This window comes from Microcaecilia unicolor, chromosome 3, assembly GCF_901765095.1.
Source record: "Microcaecilia unicolor chromosome 3, aMicUni1.1, whole genome shotgun sequence".
Classification (NCBI taxonomy): Eukaryota; Metazoa; Chordata; class Amphibia; order Gymnophiona; family Siphonopidae; genus Microcaecilia; species Microcaecilia unicolor.
In genome coordinates this window covers 216,805,138-216,821,564 of record NC_044033.1, presented here as the reverse complement: position 1 = coordinate 216,821,564, position 16,427 = coordinate 216,805,138, and the positions used below count along the sequence as shown (strand labels likewise).

At 51.6% G+C, this 16,427-nt stretch overlaps 2 protein-coding genes across 7 annotated transcripts in view; one reads left to right on the top strand and one right to left on the bottom strand.

Annotated features, from left to right (window-relative positions):
• LOC115466310 (carbohydrate sulfotransferase 6-like) overlaps positions 1-16,427 on the bottom strand; it is a 135,040-nt gene that overhangs the window by 61,353 nt on the left and 57,260 nt on the right. The gene's annotated exons all lie outside the window — the stretch shown is intronic.
• Positions 1-16,427, top strand: part of LOC115466308 (butyrophilin subfamily 2 member A1-like) — a 61,356-nt gene that overhangs the window by 5,173 nt on the left and 39,756 nt on the right. For 2 of the 6 annotated variants that reach the window (XM_030197476.1, XM_030197475.1), the window contains exon 1: positions 8,045-8,267. The exons of 3 other annotated variants lie outside the window; for them this stretch is intronic. The gene's annotated coding sequence lies outside the window, so the exon portion shown is untranslated. Of the gene's footprint in view, positions 1-8,044; positions 8,268-16,427 lie in introns of those variants that run through there. One more of the 6 variants, XM_030197477.1, reaches the window with a different exon arrangement.

Here is a 16,427-nt window from a genome sequence, read left to right as displayed (position 1 = left end):
GGAATCGGACAGAACCAATCAGAGGGGCTCTGCCGATGCCCAGGGCCGGATTGGTCAGCTGTACCTACGGGGGCGGGGTGGCTGATGTTGCACTGTATTTAAGGAAGGGAACTGAGCTAGCACTTTGCTTCAGGTTCTGTTCCCGAGGCCAATCTCCGTAGTTCCTGTGTTTCGTCGTTTTCCTGGTGTTGCTGTTTCTGGACTTTGGACTGTTCCCTGGTTTTCCCTGCCTAGCTGCCTGCCTAGACCTCTAGCCTGACTTTGACTTCTCTACTAGCCGCCTGCCTTGACCTCTTGCCTGACTCCGACTACGCTGTTAGCTGCCTGCCCTGATCTGCTGCCAGTTTGTGGACATTTCTTTCCCACCTGCCCACTTCTCTCCCGGTTCCAGTCCAGGTCAGTCCGTCAACCCCGCGGTTCCTGAAGTCCCGTTGACCGCCTGCAGCTGGGGGCTCAACCCTTGGTGAACGGCGGTCGCCGCGGGTGAAGACTTGGGGTTGCACGGCTGTCCTTTGAGGTCCTTCTGGGCCTTACGGGACCTAAGGGCTCACCCTCCTGTGGACAAGACAGGAACCTGAAGCCATGAGCTCGCCTACGCAACCTGACCTGCGGGACCTGGCTAAAGTTCTCCAGCAGCAGCAGGAGCAGTTGAACGCCCTGTCTGGGGCCCTCCAGAAAGTATGCTCTCAGCTATCTTCGGTCCAGGTACAGAACCAGGCCGCTGCGGTCCAGGGTGCCGCAGCGGCTCCCCGTCTGGGAGGGTCCTTCCCGGGACCTCGGTTCCCTGAGCCTGCACGATTTGACTGCGTTCCCGGAAGCTGCCGGGGTTTCCTCAACCAGTGCAACTTATACTTCAAGATGCAACCAGAGGCTTTTGCATCAGACCAGATAAAAGTGGCCTATGTTATTTTGCTTACGGGGCGGGCCCTGGCCTGGGCGTCCCCGTTATGTGAACAACAGGACCCGCTCTTGGACAACTATGCGGAGTTCCAACGTCGCTTCCACATGGTGTTTGACCTCCCAGGAAGGCTGTCTTCCGCCGCTTCCGAACTGCTGCGGATTCAACAGGGCGAAGGGACCGTGGCAGACTATGCTATTCGATTTCGGACTTTGGAAACCGAGTTGCGCTGGAATCAGGAGTCCTTATCTGCAATCTTCCTGGAGGGACTTCAGGATCGGATCAAGGATGAGCTGGCTGGCCGGGAGGTCCCGGGGCAATTGGATGCCCTGATCTCGCTCTGTGTCCGGGTTGATACCCGTTTCCAGGAGAGGACTAGAGCTCGAGCGGACCGGCGGAAGGGACCCAGGGGTGTGTCTCGGTCTGGTCAGGGACCGTCCCCCTGCCGTGGCTCCCGAGATCTTAGGGAGACCTCCGAAGAACCTATGGTTATCGGCCGCCAGCGATTGACCCCGTCGGAAAGGACTCAACGTTTGCGGGGCGGTCTTTGCCTGTATTGCGGCGAGGTGGGTCATTTCATTCGCACTTGCCCAGCACGGCCGGGAAACGCCACTTCCAAGGCGCCCTGAGGGGAGGGGTCTTGGGGCACTCTACTCCCCTACCTGATGATTTGATAACCCTTCCGGTAACTTTGCGGTGGCAGGAGACGATGGTTCACACCCGTGCCCTCTTGGACTCCGGGGCCGGGGGGAATTTCATTTGCCAGGAACTCTTGCAGCAGATGGAATGGCCCACACTGCCCTACCGACCTGCGCTGCAAGTGACATCCATCCAGGGTACTGCGTTACCCCAGCCTATCACAGAGGTGACTCCATTTTTGGGGCTTCAGGTGGGGGAGGATCACCATGAGGAGGCTCAATTTCTGATCTTACCCCGCACCATTCATCCTGTGGTTCTGGGCCTGCCCTGGTTATGGCGCCATACCCCAGTAATAGATTGTACTTTAGGGAAGATTCAGGCCTGGGGTGGCGCCTGCGTTGAGGCCTGTTTGAAGGGCCGGGAATCCAGCTGTCCCGCGGTAGTAGCTACCCCTAGAACTGTGTCAGCCTGTCAAGCTACTCTGCCTGAGGAGTACCAGGAGTTCGCGGATGTATTTAGTCCCGTGGAAGCGGATGTGCTACCGCCACATCGGTCCTTTGATTGTGCTATTAAGTTGATGGCTGACAAGATGCCACCGCGGGGCCGTCTCTATACACTGTCCCGGGAGGAATCTAAGGTAATGCAAGCCTATATCCGGGAGAATCTCCGGAAAGGGTTCATCCGTCCCTCTACGTCCCCTGCCGGGGCAGGATTCTTTTTCGTGACCAAGAAAGATGGCTCCTTGAGGCCCTGTATTGACTACCGGGGCCTAAATGCCATCACCGTGAAGGACCGATACCCTCTGCCCCTTATTCCAGAGTTGTTTGATTGGCTGCAGGGGGCCCAGATCTTCACCAAGTTGGATCTCCGTGGGGCCTACAACTTGGTCCGTATCCGGCAGGGGGACGAATGGAAAACTGCATTTAATACACATGAGGGGCATTTCGAGTATCGGGTGATGCCTTTCGGCTTGTGCAACACTCCCGCAGTGTTCCAAAGGTTCATAAACTTCGCTCTCGAGGACCTGCTGTATACTACGGTAATTGTTTACTTGGATGACATCCTGATCTTCTCCAAAGATCCCATGGAGATGTGACCCACGTTCAAACTGTTCTTCAGCGCTTACGACTATTCTGCTTGTTTGCCAAGCTCAGCAAATGCTCTTTTCATCAGCGGTCTCTGCCTTTTCTGGGACATATTCTGTTACCAGGGGGTCTGCAAATGGATCCAGATAAACTTCGCGCTGTCCGGGAGTGGCCTCAACCCCAGGGCCTGAAGGCGCTGCAACGGTTCCTGGGGTTTGCGAATTACTACCATCAATTTATTCCTCACTATTCGCAACTGACAGCTCCTTTGACAGCGCTCACCAAGAAGCATGCAGATGTCCGAAACTGGCCAGCTGAGGCGCAAGCAGCATTTAGTCGATTGAAGAAAGCCTTTGAATCGGCTTCCATCCTTCAGGCTCCGGATCCTGACAAGCCATTTGTGGTAGAGGTGGACGCATCTGCTTTGGGCGCCGGGGCAGTCCTCTCTCAAGTTAACGCCAAGGGCCGGCATCAACCTTGCTTCTTCTTCTCCCGTAAGTTCTCCCCAGCGGAACGCAGCTATACTGTGGGAGACAGAGAACTGCTAGCCTTGAAGTTAGCTCTGCAAGAGTGGAGACATTTGCTGGAGGGGGCAGAGCACCGGTTTACGGTGATTACGGACCACAAGAATCTCTTGTATCTGCAGGAGGCCCAAAGACTGAATCCACGGCAAGCCCGCTGGTCATTCTTCTTCGCCAGGTTCCGGTTTCAACTTGTATTCCGGTCAGCTGCCCAGAACACCCCTGCGGACTCCCTCTCCCGAGCCTTTGAAGCTCCAGAGGACACTGAAGAGCTTCATCCTATGTTGGATCCAGTCTGCCTCAGTGCGGCCCCTGGAGGGGTCGCCCCGTTGCAGAGGCTTGTGCCTCCACAGGACCGGGGAAAAGTAATGCGTTGGGGACATTCTTCCGTATGGGCCGGACATTTTGGGTTCCGAAAGACCCTTCGTCTGATTTCTCGACAGTACCAGTGGCCTCACATGAGGCAAGATATCCTTCAGTTTGTCACGACCTGCCCTACCTGTGCCCGGACTAAGGCTGTGGTAGGGTGCCCCTGGGGAGACCTGCAGCCGTTACCCATTCCTGCAGCTCCCTGGGAGGAATTGTCTATGGATTTCATTACGGACCTTCCCCGCTCCCAGGGACACACAGTGATTTGGGTTGTGGTAGACTGGTTCTCCCGTATGGCACATTTCGTTCCCCTGCCAGGGCTTCCGTCGGCAGCATTGTTAGTCAAGCAGTTCATCCAGCATATTTTCCGGCTCCATGGGCTACCTGTCAGGATCATCAGTGACCGTGGAACCCAGTTCACTTCACGATTCTGGAGAGCCCTGTGTTCCACTCTGGGGGTTGTTACCCATTTCTCCTCGGCCTATCATCCACACACCAACGGTATGGTTGAACGGATTAACCAAATGTTGAAAGGGTTCTTGCGGGCCTTTGTCAACAAGCGGCAAGACAACTGGGCATCCCTTCTTCCGTGGACCGAGTTTGCCTATAACCACAGTGAACATTCCGCCTCGGGGCAATCTCCGTTTTTCATGGTATATGGACAACACCCGCGGCTTCCATCACCCATTCCTTCTGACTCCTCTATGCCCATGGTCACTCGAACCCTGGCGGACCTGCAAGGAGTCTGGACTATGGCCCGTGAACAACTACAAAGAGTGGCCGCCAAGTACAAGTCATTTGCTGACCGACACCGGCGGCCCGCCCCGGTGTTGCAGCTGGGGCAAAAGGTATGGCTAAGCACTAAGTACCTAAGGCTCCGGGTACCCTCTCGGAGGTTGGGGCCACGGTACATCGGGCCGTTTGCTATCCAGTCTCAGATTGGAGCGGTGACATACCGCCTGCGGCTACCTAGTACTCTGCAGGTTCATAATGCCTTCCATATTTCTCTGCTGAAGAGTTTCCGGGGGTCCAAATGGCATCCACAGAATAAAGAATCTGTCGTTCCGGAGGCTGACCCCGATCCCGAGTATGAGGTTGAAGAAATCATTGACTCCAAGAGGCAGCGGGGAAAGCCGCACTACCTGCTATCTTGGAAGCATTTCGGTCCCGAAGACAATTCCTGGGAACCGGCTACCAATGTACATGCTCCGGAGTTGGTAAGGGCCTTCCATGATCGATATCCTCTTAAACCTGGCCCCAGGAGGAGGGGCATCCGGGGGGGATACTGTCGCGTCCCGCGCTCCTTCCGGCGCGCCTTCCAGCTCCTCCGCCGCGGGGGGAAAGGGGAAAAACACAAATAAGGGGGGGGGGCATGAAATGAAAGGTCACTGCCAGACAGACGTAGAGAAGGAAAGGAAGAAGCCAAGAGGAGAGAGAAGAAATTGAAACACCAACGTGGAAAAGAATTTAGAGAAGACTGACACGTGGAAAGTGGAAAAGAGACCAGGACCAGCCCAATTAGAAAAATAAAGTGCCCCTCCGAAGGGACACCACCTTGTAGTGGTGGAGGGGCTTCTGTGTTTCAATGACTCAGAGGGCTATGCTGAAGGGTTACCCATATCAGACAGGCCTCTGAGGAGAAACCAGACAAAGAGTGTCCCAAACTGGGAGAGTGGTAAGATGGTAACCTGAAGTTCGTATGCCCAACGGCCCAGCTGCCCTCTGGAGTTTCGTCTTCTTTACGTAAATTTCCTCTCTGCAATTGCAGTTACCTTAACTGAGAGGAAGGGGACAACCGGCGGTCAGCCGCCGATGGCCAGTGTTTTGTCCCCTGAGCAGCAAGTGCGGGACCGCTGCTCGACAAACTGCCCACAGATGAAAGGGTTGGCGAGTCCTTTGATTAGCGCCGGTGAAGGAGCGTCGACGCTCTTGGACCTGGAAAAAACAACTACATCGCTCCCGAATTATTCAACCACCATGTCCAAAGGAGTGGAGGAGTGAGTTAGAGGCATATGCTGAAACGGAGGACGTTTACAGCAGAACCCGAATCAACGGAAACACTCCTAAACACTTAAGAGAAATCAACTTGGAGTTTTTGGCTCCCATGGAGGTTACATGAATACCATCTGGAAGGTGCCTCGGGACCTAACGGTGGCAGTAAATAATTTTGTTTCAGATATAATTTTATTAGAGAGTTACATGGACAATTTAACTGAACCCTTTGAGAGTGAAAAATTGACATAACAAATGATTCTACACGAGCAAGAAGTGGTTATGATTTTGAAAATGATAATAGACCAGAAACTTTGAATAATAAAATGAATACTATTATAGATGATTAATATCGAGATTATTGTTTTTCCCAGAGTTCCGGGTATGACTCAAAAAGTTTTCCTCAGAAATATGTCCTCAATTATTACTTTAAAAGGAGTGAAGCCTGTGAAAACTGGGATTACTTTAATCAGTGGGATCTGAATTAGAGACTTAAGTATATGTATTGTAAAATAACGTCTGGTTTTTAAAAGGGAAAGAATGTAATCAGATGTATTATTTCTAACTAATATTGGACAATAAGTATGTTTTCAATGAAATGATTTGGCTATACACAGTATTGGCCTTGAAGAAGCCAACCAGATGATCAATGTGGAATAATGAATTAGACGAGTAACACTGGGGATAATCAGGTTAATACCATGTTTTTTTTAATTCTGTTTACTGTTTAATTGATCTCCTTGTCTTGTTTCACTCTCCCTATTTAGTGGTCTAAGGAAGAGAATAGAATTACCTGACTGAAATAATTGCTATATATTACTTTCTCTGTATTTCCAGCAAGTTGTTTTATAGTTTGTAAAAATTTAAATGGTTATAAATAAAAATTAAAAAAAAAAAAGAAAAGAAAAATAAAGTGCTCAGACAACAAAGATAAAAAAGAAAAAAATATTTTTATTTAATACTTTTTGAGGACTGAGATGTGCCTGCTTTGTGAAATGTACATCTTTTCTATTTTTGTATTTTGCAGAGTGCAGGCGAAAATACATTTCTGTTTCTCTTTTACCAGTGTTTGCACTGCTTACAAATTCTGGCTTTCTTGAGGGAGATCTCTGTTTCAGTTTTTCTGTGGATAAAAATCACTGAGGTGGAGAAACAGATGACCACTATGAATAGTCTAGAAGGGAAAAGAGGGAGAGTAGTGGAAGGGTCTTCCAACATAGGACACGCAGGTAATTGTTCAAGAGGCTTTATTGGCAATTAGCTGCATGCAGTGGCAGTGGGCAGGCAGAAGCGGCGGCGAGGGGGGGGGTGTAGCGGTGGCAATGGGCAGGCACAAGCAGCGGCGGTGGGGGGGGCAGCGACAGTGGGGGGGGGCAGAGGTGGCGGTGGGAGGGTGGCAGCAGGGAGGTGGGCCAAAATGTGCCCCACCCTTCTTGGGCTCTGCCCCCCCCTCCTGTCGAGGTCTGGCTACGCCCCTGCCTGCATGATAGCTTTCTCTGTTGGAAGATCCTTCCACTACTCTCCCTCTTTTCCCTATTTTGAATCACGTGAGGGGTCTGTCCGTGATCTGCATGTGCAACTTAAGTGAAGGATTCTGCTAGCATGTAGTGTCTGTATAGGGGCGGTGGGGGCGGTCCGCCCCGGGTGCACGCTGCTGGAGGGTGTAGAGAGCAGCCGCGCGCCTGTCAGCTCCACTGGTTCCCTGCTCCCTCTGCCCCGGAACAGGTTACTTCCTATTCCTGGGCAGAGGGAGCAGGGAGCCAGTGGAGCCGACAGGCGCGCGGCTGCTCTCTACACCCTCCAGCAGCGTGCACCCGGGGCGGGTATATTAGTGTTTGGGCGGGGGGGGGGGGGGTATTTTTTCTATCTATGGAGAGTTGCTGATAAGGAAGGAGAAAGAGCTGGCGGCCCTTCCCCGGCCCCAGCTCAGGCTCTCGGCAGCCCTGGATAAAAGTACCGGAGTCTGAAGTTGGCAGTGGAGGAGAAAGGTAGAAGCCTGAAACATAAGGAATAGTTAATGCAGTTAATTCCCATCATCAAACGCCAGGACTTTGATCCTGGGGAACTGGAAAGTTCGATTCCCACTGCAGCTCCTTGTGACTGTGGGCAAGTCACTTAACCCTCCATTGCCCCAGGGACAAAATAAGTACTTGTTGTATATATGTAAACCGCTTTGAATGTAGTTGCAAAATACCACAGAAAGGCGGTATATGAAGTCCCATTTCCCTTTCCTTAAATGTGCAAGTAAGAATCTTCAGCAGGAGCCAACAGTACCAGAATTGTGTAATGCTAACTACTGCTTTCTTTTTAGAGAAGATGCAAGAGACTTGAACGATGCTGTTATCTTTGCACCCTTAAATAAAGTGAACTTGTACAAAAATGACTAAAGGGACAGCATAGCCTTTTTGGTTACTTTCACCAGCCATCTAGGAAAGAGTTAACAGGCAGGACTATATTTTTGGGGTGGGGTGGGGTGGACTGAAGGCTGCTTCTGGCTTCCTGAAAGTCAGGGAGCTTAACAGGGAAGTTCCGGGGTAGAGGAGGAGAGAGGCTATGACATGACTGAGTGCCAATCCCTGGCTCTGCCACCTACAGCATGTGACATAGGAGGTGTAATGGACAGACAGAAACCAGAAACCCCCACACGGTTCCTTTCCTTCCTGCCTTGCTAAATCGAAAGAAGGATGCCAGCATCTGAAGCAGAGGGTACAAGAATCGTAGCTTTGGAGGAGATGAGTTCTAGCCTGTGCCTGGACTCAGTAGGTACTTATATCTGAACCCCCACCCCACCTCCCACCCTCATCTCCCAAGCTCATACCTCTCAAATCAGTGACAAAAAGAAAGTCTGCCCCCTTACTCCTCAGCCTTAGGAAAACCAAAACGAGCAGTAACTCCAAACATTTGATTTCCACCTCCCCCTTCTTTTATATATACACTAGTAAAAAAGGCCCGTTTCTGACACAAATGAAACGGGCGCTAGCAAGGTTTTCCTCGGAGTGTGTATGTTTGGGAGAGTGTATGTGAGAGTGACTGTTTGAGAGTCGGAGTGAAAGTGTGATTGTGTGAGAGAGAGCGTGAGTCTGGGTGTGAGTGTGTTTGTGAGAGAGTGTGTGTGTGAGAATGAGAGTGTGTGCAAGTGTGTATGTGAGACACAGTGTGAGTGAGAGTGTGTGTGTGTGGGCGAGAGAGAGAGTGTGTGTGAGACACAGATTCTCTGTTTCAGTGAGTGTATGAGACCAAGCGAGTGTGTGAGTGACTGTGTGGCACATAGAGAGTGAATGTGATACAGTGTGAGACAGAGTGTGTGAGAGTGAGAAAGACATTGTATATGAGAGAGAGAGTGTGAGCCGTGCCCTCCAATCCATGGCCATCTGTCCCCTGCCCCCTCCATTCATCCTTTTCCAGCAATTCCCCTCTGTCCGTGAGCCCTGCCCTCCCAATCCATGGCCATCCATGTTTGTCTGTCACCTGCCCCCTCCATTCATCCCTATCCAGCATGTCCCCTCTCTGCTTGAGGCCTGCCCTGCAATCCATATCCATCCATGGCCATCTGTCCCCTCCATTCATCCCTATGCAGCAATTCCCCTCTCCCTGAGTCCTGCCCTTCCAATCCATGCCCATCCATGCTCCTCTGTCACCTGGCCCCTCCATTTTTCCCTATCCAGCATTTCCCCTCTCTGCCTGAGGCCTGTCCTGCAATCCATATCCATCCATTGCCCATCTGTCCCCTCCATTCATCCCTATCCAGCAATTCCCCTCTCCCTGAGTCCTGCCCTTCCAATCCATGCCCATCCATGCTCCTCTGTCAACTGGCCCCTCCATTTTTCCCTATCCAGCATTTCCCCTCTCTGCCTGAGGCCTGCTCTGCAATCCATATCCATCCATGCCCATCTGTCCCCTCCATTCATCCCTATCCAGCAATTCCCCTCTCCCTGAGTCCTGCCCTTCCAATCCATGCCCATCCATGCTCCTCTGTCACCTGGCCCCTCCATTTTTCCCTATCCAGCATTTCCCCTCTCTGCCTGAGGCCTGCTCTGTAATCCATATCCATCCATGCCCATCTGTCCCCTCCATTCATCCCTATCCAGCAATTCCCCTCTCCCTGAGTCCTGCCCTTCCAATCCATGCCCATCCATGCTCATCTGTCACCTGGCCCCTCCATTTTTCCCTATCCAGCATTTCCCCTCTCTGCCTGAGGCCTGCTCTGTAATCCATATCCATCCATGCCCATCTGTCCCCTCCATTCATCCCTATCCAGCAATTCCCCTCTCCCTGAGTCCTGCCCTTCCAATCCATGCCCATCCATGCTCATCTGTCACCTGGCCCCTCCATTTTTCCCTATCCAGCATTTCCCCTCTCTCCCTGAGGCCTGCTCTGTAATCCATATCCATCCATGCCCATCTGTCCCCTCCATTCATCCCTATCCAGCAATTCCCCTCTCCCTGAGTCCTGCCCTTCCAATCCATGCCCATCCATGCTCATCTGTCACCTGGCCCCTCCATTTTTCCCTATCCAGCATTTCCCCTCTCTGCCTGAGGCCTGCTCTGTAATCCATATCCATCCATGCCCATCTGTCCCCTCCATTCATCCCTATCCAGCAATTCCCCTCTCCCTGAGTCCTGCCCTTCCAATCCATGCCCATCCATGCTCATCTGTCACCTGGCCCCTCCATTTTTCCCTATCCAGCATTTCCCCTCTCTGCCTGAGGCCTGCTCTGTAATCCATGCTCCTCTGTCCCCTGCCGCCTCCATTCATCCTCTTCCAGCAAGTCCCCTCTCGCCCTTCCATGACCCCCCCCCCCCCCCTCGCATCCATGCGACCAAGCGAGTGTGTGAGTGACTGTGTGGCACATAGAGAGTGAATGTGATACAGTGTGAGACAGAGTGTGTGAGTGAGAAAGACATTGTATATGAGAGAGAGAGTGTGAGCCGTGCCCTCCCAATCCATGGCCATCTGTCCCCTGCCCCCTCCATTCATCCTTTTCCAGCAATTCCCCTCTGTCCGTGAGCCCTGCCCTCCCAATCCATGGCCATCCATGTTTGTCTGTCACCTGCCCCCTCCATTCATCCCTATCCAGCATGTCCCCTCTCTGCTTGAGGCCTGCCCTGCAATCCATATCCATCCATGGCCATCTGTCCCCTCCATTCATCCCTATGCAGCAATTCCCCTCTCCCTGAGTCCTGCCCTTCCAATCCATGCCCATCCATGCTCCTCTGTCACCTGGCCCCTCCATTTTTCCCTATCCAGCATTTCCCCTCTCTGCCTGAGGCCTGTCCTGCAATCCATATCCATCCATTGCCCATCTGTCCCCTCCATTCATCCCTATCCAGCAATTCCCCTCTCCCTGAGTCCTGCCCTTCCAATCCATGCCCATCCATGCTCCTCTGTCAACTGGCCCCTCCATTTTTCCCTATCCAGCATTTCCCCTCTCTGCCTGAGGCCTGCTCTGCAATCCATATCCATCCATGCCCATCTGTCCCCTCCATTCATCCCTATCCAGCAATTCCCCTCTCCCTGAGTCCTGCCCTTCCAATCCATGCCCATCCATGCTCCTCTGTCACCTGGCCCCTCCATTTTTCCCTATCCAGCATTTCCCCTCTCTGCCTGAGGCCTGCTCTGTAATCCATATCCATCCATGCCCATCTGTCCCCTCCATTCATCCCTATCCAGCAATTCCCCTCTCCCTGAGTCCTGCCCTTCCAATCCATGCCCATCCATGCTCATCTGTCACCTGGCCCCTCCATTTTTCCCTATCCAGCATTTCCCCGCTCTGCCTGAGGCCTGCTCTGTAATCCATATCCATCCATCCCCATCTGTCCCCTCCATTCATCCCTATCCAGCAATTCCCCTCTCCCTGAGTCCTGCCCTTCCAATCCATGCCCATCCATGCTCATCTGTCACCTGGCCCCTCCATTTTTCCCTATCCAGCATTTCCCCTCTCTGCCTGAGGCCTGCTCTGTAATCCATATCCATCCATGCCCATCTGTCCCCTCCATTCATCCCTATCCAGCAATTCCCCTCTCCCTGAGTCCTGCCCTTCCAATCCATGCCCATCCATGCTCATCTGTCACCTGGCCCCTCCATTTTTCCCTATCCAGCATTTCCCCTCTCTGCCTGAGGCCTGCTCTGTAATCCATATCCATCCATGCCCATCTGTCCCCTCCATTCATCCCTATCCAGCAATTCCCCTCTCCCTGAGTCCTGCCCTTCCAATCCATGCCCATCCATGCTCATCTGTCACCTGGCCCCTCCATTTTTCCCTATCCAGCATTTCCCCTCTCTGCCTGAGGCCTGCTCTGTAATCCATGCTCCTCTGTCCCCTGCCGCCTCCATTCATCCTCTTCCAGCAAGTCCCCTCTCGCCCTTCCATGACCCCCCCCCCCCCTCGCATCCATGCTACGCTCTCTCCCATGTCCCAGCCTGGCCCGCCCTCTTCTTCCCTCCCCCCCCCTTCGCATCCATGCCCCCCCCCCCTTCGCATCCATGCCTCGCATCCATGCCCCCCCACCCCTTCGCATCCATGCTTCCTTTTTTTTTTTTTTTAATTCTTTTTAACTTTACCTCCGTGGCGGTTCGTGCAGCGAAGCGTCAGGGAAGGAGGCGGCGCTCCCGACGTCTAGCCTTCCCTTCGCTGTGTTCCGCCTTGTTTTGAAGGCGGAACACAGCGAAGGGAAGGCTAGACGTCGGGAGCGCCGCCTCCTTCCCTGACGTTTCGCTTCCGGATTTGTTTGTTTTGTCGCGAGGGCGGGGCAGAGACGGCTGGCTGGCTTGAAGGCTTCACACCACGAATCCCCGAACCCTTCAGCCTCAGCCTGGGAGTGACGTCAGATGGCTTCAAGGCTTCAAGGCTTCAGGCTTCAGGCTTCAAGGCTTCAAGGCTTCAGACTTCCGGCTTCAAGCTTCCGGCTTCACAGAACGTTCACGGTGCGTTTTATATTATATATTAGAAGATATATATATGGGGGGGGGGGGGGGAGGGCAGCAAAAGTTAAAATGTTAAACGGCTAAAGTCCTTTCAGACTCCCTTCTTGGCAAAGGACTGCCGGTCAAAATAGGAGACTTTTTTTTTTTACAGGGAGAATTCTGAAATGAAATCTTAATAAAAAGATGAGGAGGAGGGAATGCCCCCTCTTTCCCACTCCCCAACACCCATGCACCCTACAAGAATTTTTATAAACGTTTTGTTGTTGTTTTTTAATTCGTACTGCTTTGTTTCTCGGTTTTTGGTTTCGTTTTCCTATCAGTGCAGACAGATCTGTTTGTGATAGCACCTCTGCTTCTTCTGCGTCTCTCTGTCTCTGGCTTTGTTTGGGTACTGGCCTGGGTGGCTTTGTTTATGTCTCTTGTCTGTCTCTCTGGTTTCTGGCTGTTTCTGTTTGTATGCCTCTGGTTTCTGTTTCTCTCTCTTTTGTATGAGTGTGTATCTCTGTCTGTGTCTCTCCCAACATATCTGATGTCTCTCTGGCTTAAGATTGAGGAAGTTTACGATTTGTACACATGTTGCCAAAGTAACTTTAAAAAAATGTGTGTAACTTGCTCTCACCCAGAAGCAGGTTCACGCTCGGGAGGTATCGTCCAGAAAGGTACATGGAAATACTTTAAGAGGAAATATTGAGGAAATATTTTTTCACTCAACGAATAATTAAGCTCTGGAGCTCTGCCCGAGGATGTGGTAACAGCGGTTAGTATATCTGGGTTTATAAAAGGTTTGGACAAATTCTTGGAGGAAAAGTCCATAGTCTGCTATTGAGGCAGACATGGGAAGCAACTGTTTGTCCTGGGATTTGTAGTATGGAATGTTGCTACTCTTTGAGATTCTGCATGGAATCTTGTCACTCTTTACGATTCCAGAATCTTGCTGTTCTTTGGGATTCTACATGGAATCTTGTCATTCTTTAGGATTCCGGAATCATGCTATTCTTTGGAATTCTACATGGAATCTTGTCACTCTTTAGGATTCCAGAATCTTGCTATTCCTTGAGGTTCTACAAGGAATCTTGTCACTCTTTACGATTCCAGAACCTTGCTATTCTTTGGGGTTCTACATGGAATGTTGCTACGATTTGGGTTTCTGCCAGGTACTTGTGACCTGGCTTGGCCACTGTTTGGAAAACAGGATACTGGGCTAGATGGACCATTGGTCTGACCCAGTATATGGCTACTCTTATGTTCTTATCATCAGAGAATAGGACCCAGTATTCACTGTCCAAGCCTTTCAGGGGTTTACCCAGACAGGAACTACCAGCCGCGGGCAGACAGCATCCTACCCATAATCCCAGTTTGCAGCGAAACTCCCCAATCTCCAGGCTTCTCTATTCGGCTCAGGAGATTAACAGTAACAACTTCGATCCTGCTCTCCTCTCAAGGATTTCTCGGCAGGCACCCCTCTTTAGTTCTAACCAGTCACTTGGTGGGGGTTTAGACGTTGTTGACACAGGCTACCAAGGACAAGTTTCACAGCACTGCCCTTCTTTGAAAAGTAATTCATCAGCTCCACTCCAGAATCAGGACATCCTCCACTGTCAGATGGACTCATGATCATTTCCATGCAGGGTTCCTCCCACACTTGGCTTCAGTATAACGGGGGGGGGGGGTACATATGGAAAGAGAAAATTATCACTTACTGAAAGGAAACACACAAGTTAATTCTCCCCTCCCCCCCCCATTCCTCCTTTTGGATAATTTTGCTTCCCCCCCCCCTATTCTTTTCATGCATTCATTTTAATGAAAATATTTTAACACACCTCAGAACTTTTAATGCATGCTGATCAACTTAAGACACCTTAATTCTGGGTTAACACGTGTTTAATTGATTTAGTGCACACTAAAACTTTGAGGGCACATTAACAAATCAAATGCAGGGTCGCAGAGAGACAGAGCTGGGCCGGGGCAGGGCCGCCGCAGTCGCAGCCACCTCCCACTTGGGACGCAGCTGCCGCCCACCCCCCACTTGGGACACAGCTAATGCCGCTGCTGCCCCTTACTTGCTCGGTCAATCAGGCCACCACCGCCCCCCCCCCCCGCCCCCTCCTACATCAGAGCATCTGCTCCTCAGCCTCCCAGGGGGTCCCGGCGCCAGGGTCTGTGTGCTGAGACCGGGTTATCACGTTAGTGCAATCACCCGGGTCCCTTCAGGAGAAGGAGAGAGAGAACCCCGGTGCCAGGCCCCCCTTGGAGGCCGGGCCTGGGAAATTTTGCCCCCCCCCCCCCTCTCGGCAGCCCTGACCAAATGTACGCTAACCAATACATAATCTTATACCCTGATTGTTCTCTGGTAAGTCTTTCCTTTTCTCTGTCTCTCCCCTCCCACCCCCTTTCTCTGGGTCCCCTGAAATAGTGTGTGAGCCTAAATGCGCAGTTATTACGATGTGTGCACTTATATTATGGAAAGAGCTTGTGCGCACAAGTCAGCACACGCAGAAGGCATGGCCACACGCTGTATTCAGATGTATGGTAATGAGCTCAGTGAAGTGTTTTGTTCAATACAGAGAGCTTTCAATGCACTCCCAATGTAAGACATGTTTTGTTCGTGGATCGGATGTCATGCCGGTTCATGTGATTTAACTGCTTGTTTTGTCTCCTTGTGCAAGCAGAAGGAAGCCCCTGTAAGTTTCAAAGGCAGACGGGAGGTAACAAACAGGTGCGCGTGAATAGAGGCCGACCTAATTTCAATTTCGTTTTCTAATTCGGTACTGAAATTGACCCAAAATCTGGGCTCGGGTTTCTACCGACCACTGCACATTTGGCAGAAACGGAAACTCCCCCCCCCCCCCCCCACACACACACACCTGCGATCAATCTCCAACCCCCAACCTGCAGAAAACAGGTTGCACTGCCGTCCAGCCCCCCTCCTCCCACCGGCAGAGACCTGGCCTCCCGGGTGCCCAACCAAACTGTAGGCCCTCCCCAGGCCTACCTTAATAAACCATGGTGGTCTAGTGGCCTCTTCAGGGACAGGAACGGAGCTCACTCATTCCTACCCACTGCCTCCGCCGACTGCCAAGACTTCCTGTGGCAGCCTTGCGACACAGCCATGGGAGGCCCCAGCAGCCATTTTGAGATTGGCACCCAGGGTAGTCGGGCAGCCTTGGGGGGGTGGGGGGTCAGGATTCTGCCGGGGAGGGGGGAAAGTGTAACCCATTTTCTGCGGGGGGGGGGGGTGCATGTTTTCTGCCAGGAAGGGGGCGGGCAGGGAGGGCAAGTCGTTTTCAGTTTTGGCTTTGCTTCCTGCCAAAACCGAGCGGTGAATTTCAGCCATGGATTCAGTTTTGACTGGAACCAAAGCACTGGTTTTGGTCGGCTTCCATTGCACAATGACGCCTGTTCTGCATATGATTGTGAGTCTTGCAAGAACTTTCACGTGCAAGCAGTTTTTGCGAGGCCCATATGTAGGCACAGAGGAACAAGCAACAATCGCTGACCCTTTCAGTTGGTGTTTGGACATGGCAGAGGAAGCTGTGCGATCCCAGGAGTAATCAATATCCCGACAGGTGCCTGTTTCGCTTCAGTGCTTTGTCAAAGGAAAATCAGTCTCTCTCTCTCCTACTACTCAGGATTAAGCAGGATTTTCCCTTGACAAAGCACTGAAGCGAAACAGGCACCTGTCGGGATATTGATTACTCCTGGGATCGCACAAGTTTAAGTGCACAGATAAGTGTTATACAGAAGTCATCTCCACTAGAATTAATGACACAATATTGGTCAGTTGAAAGAAATTTAGCTATCCACAAAATAAGCAACAAAAAATAATTTAAAAATTATTTCAGTAGTCGTGGATGGTTGGGGGATGTCTATGATTATAATCGTCACAGCGATCAGGCATACCAGATGTATGATAAAAGAATTGCCTAGTGACTGTATGAGACTTCCCTAAAACAAAGCAATCTTGTGACCATCTGGCACTATTCGAACTCTACTATTGAT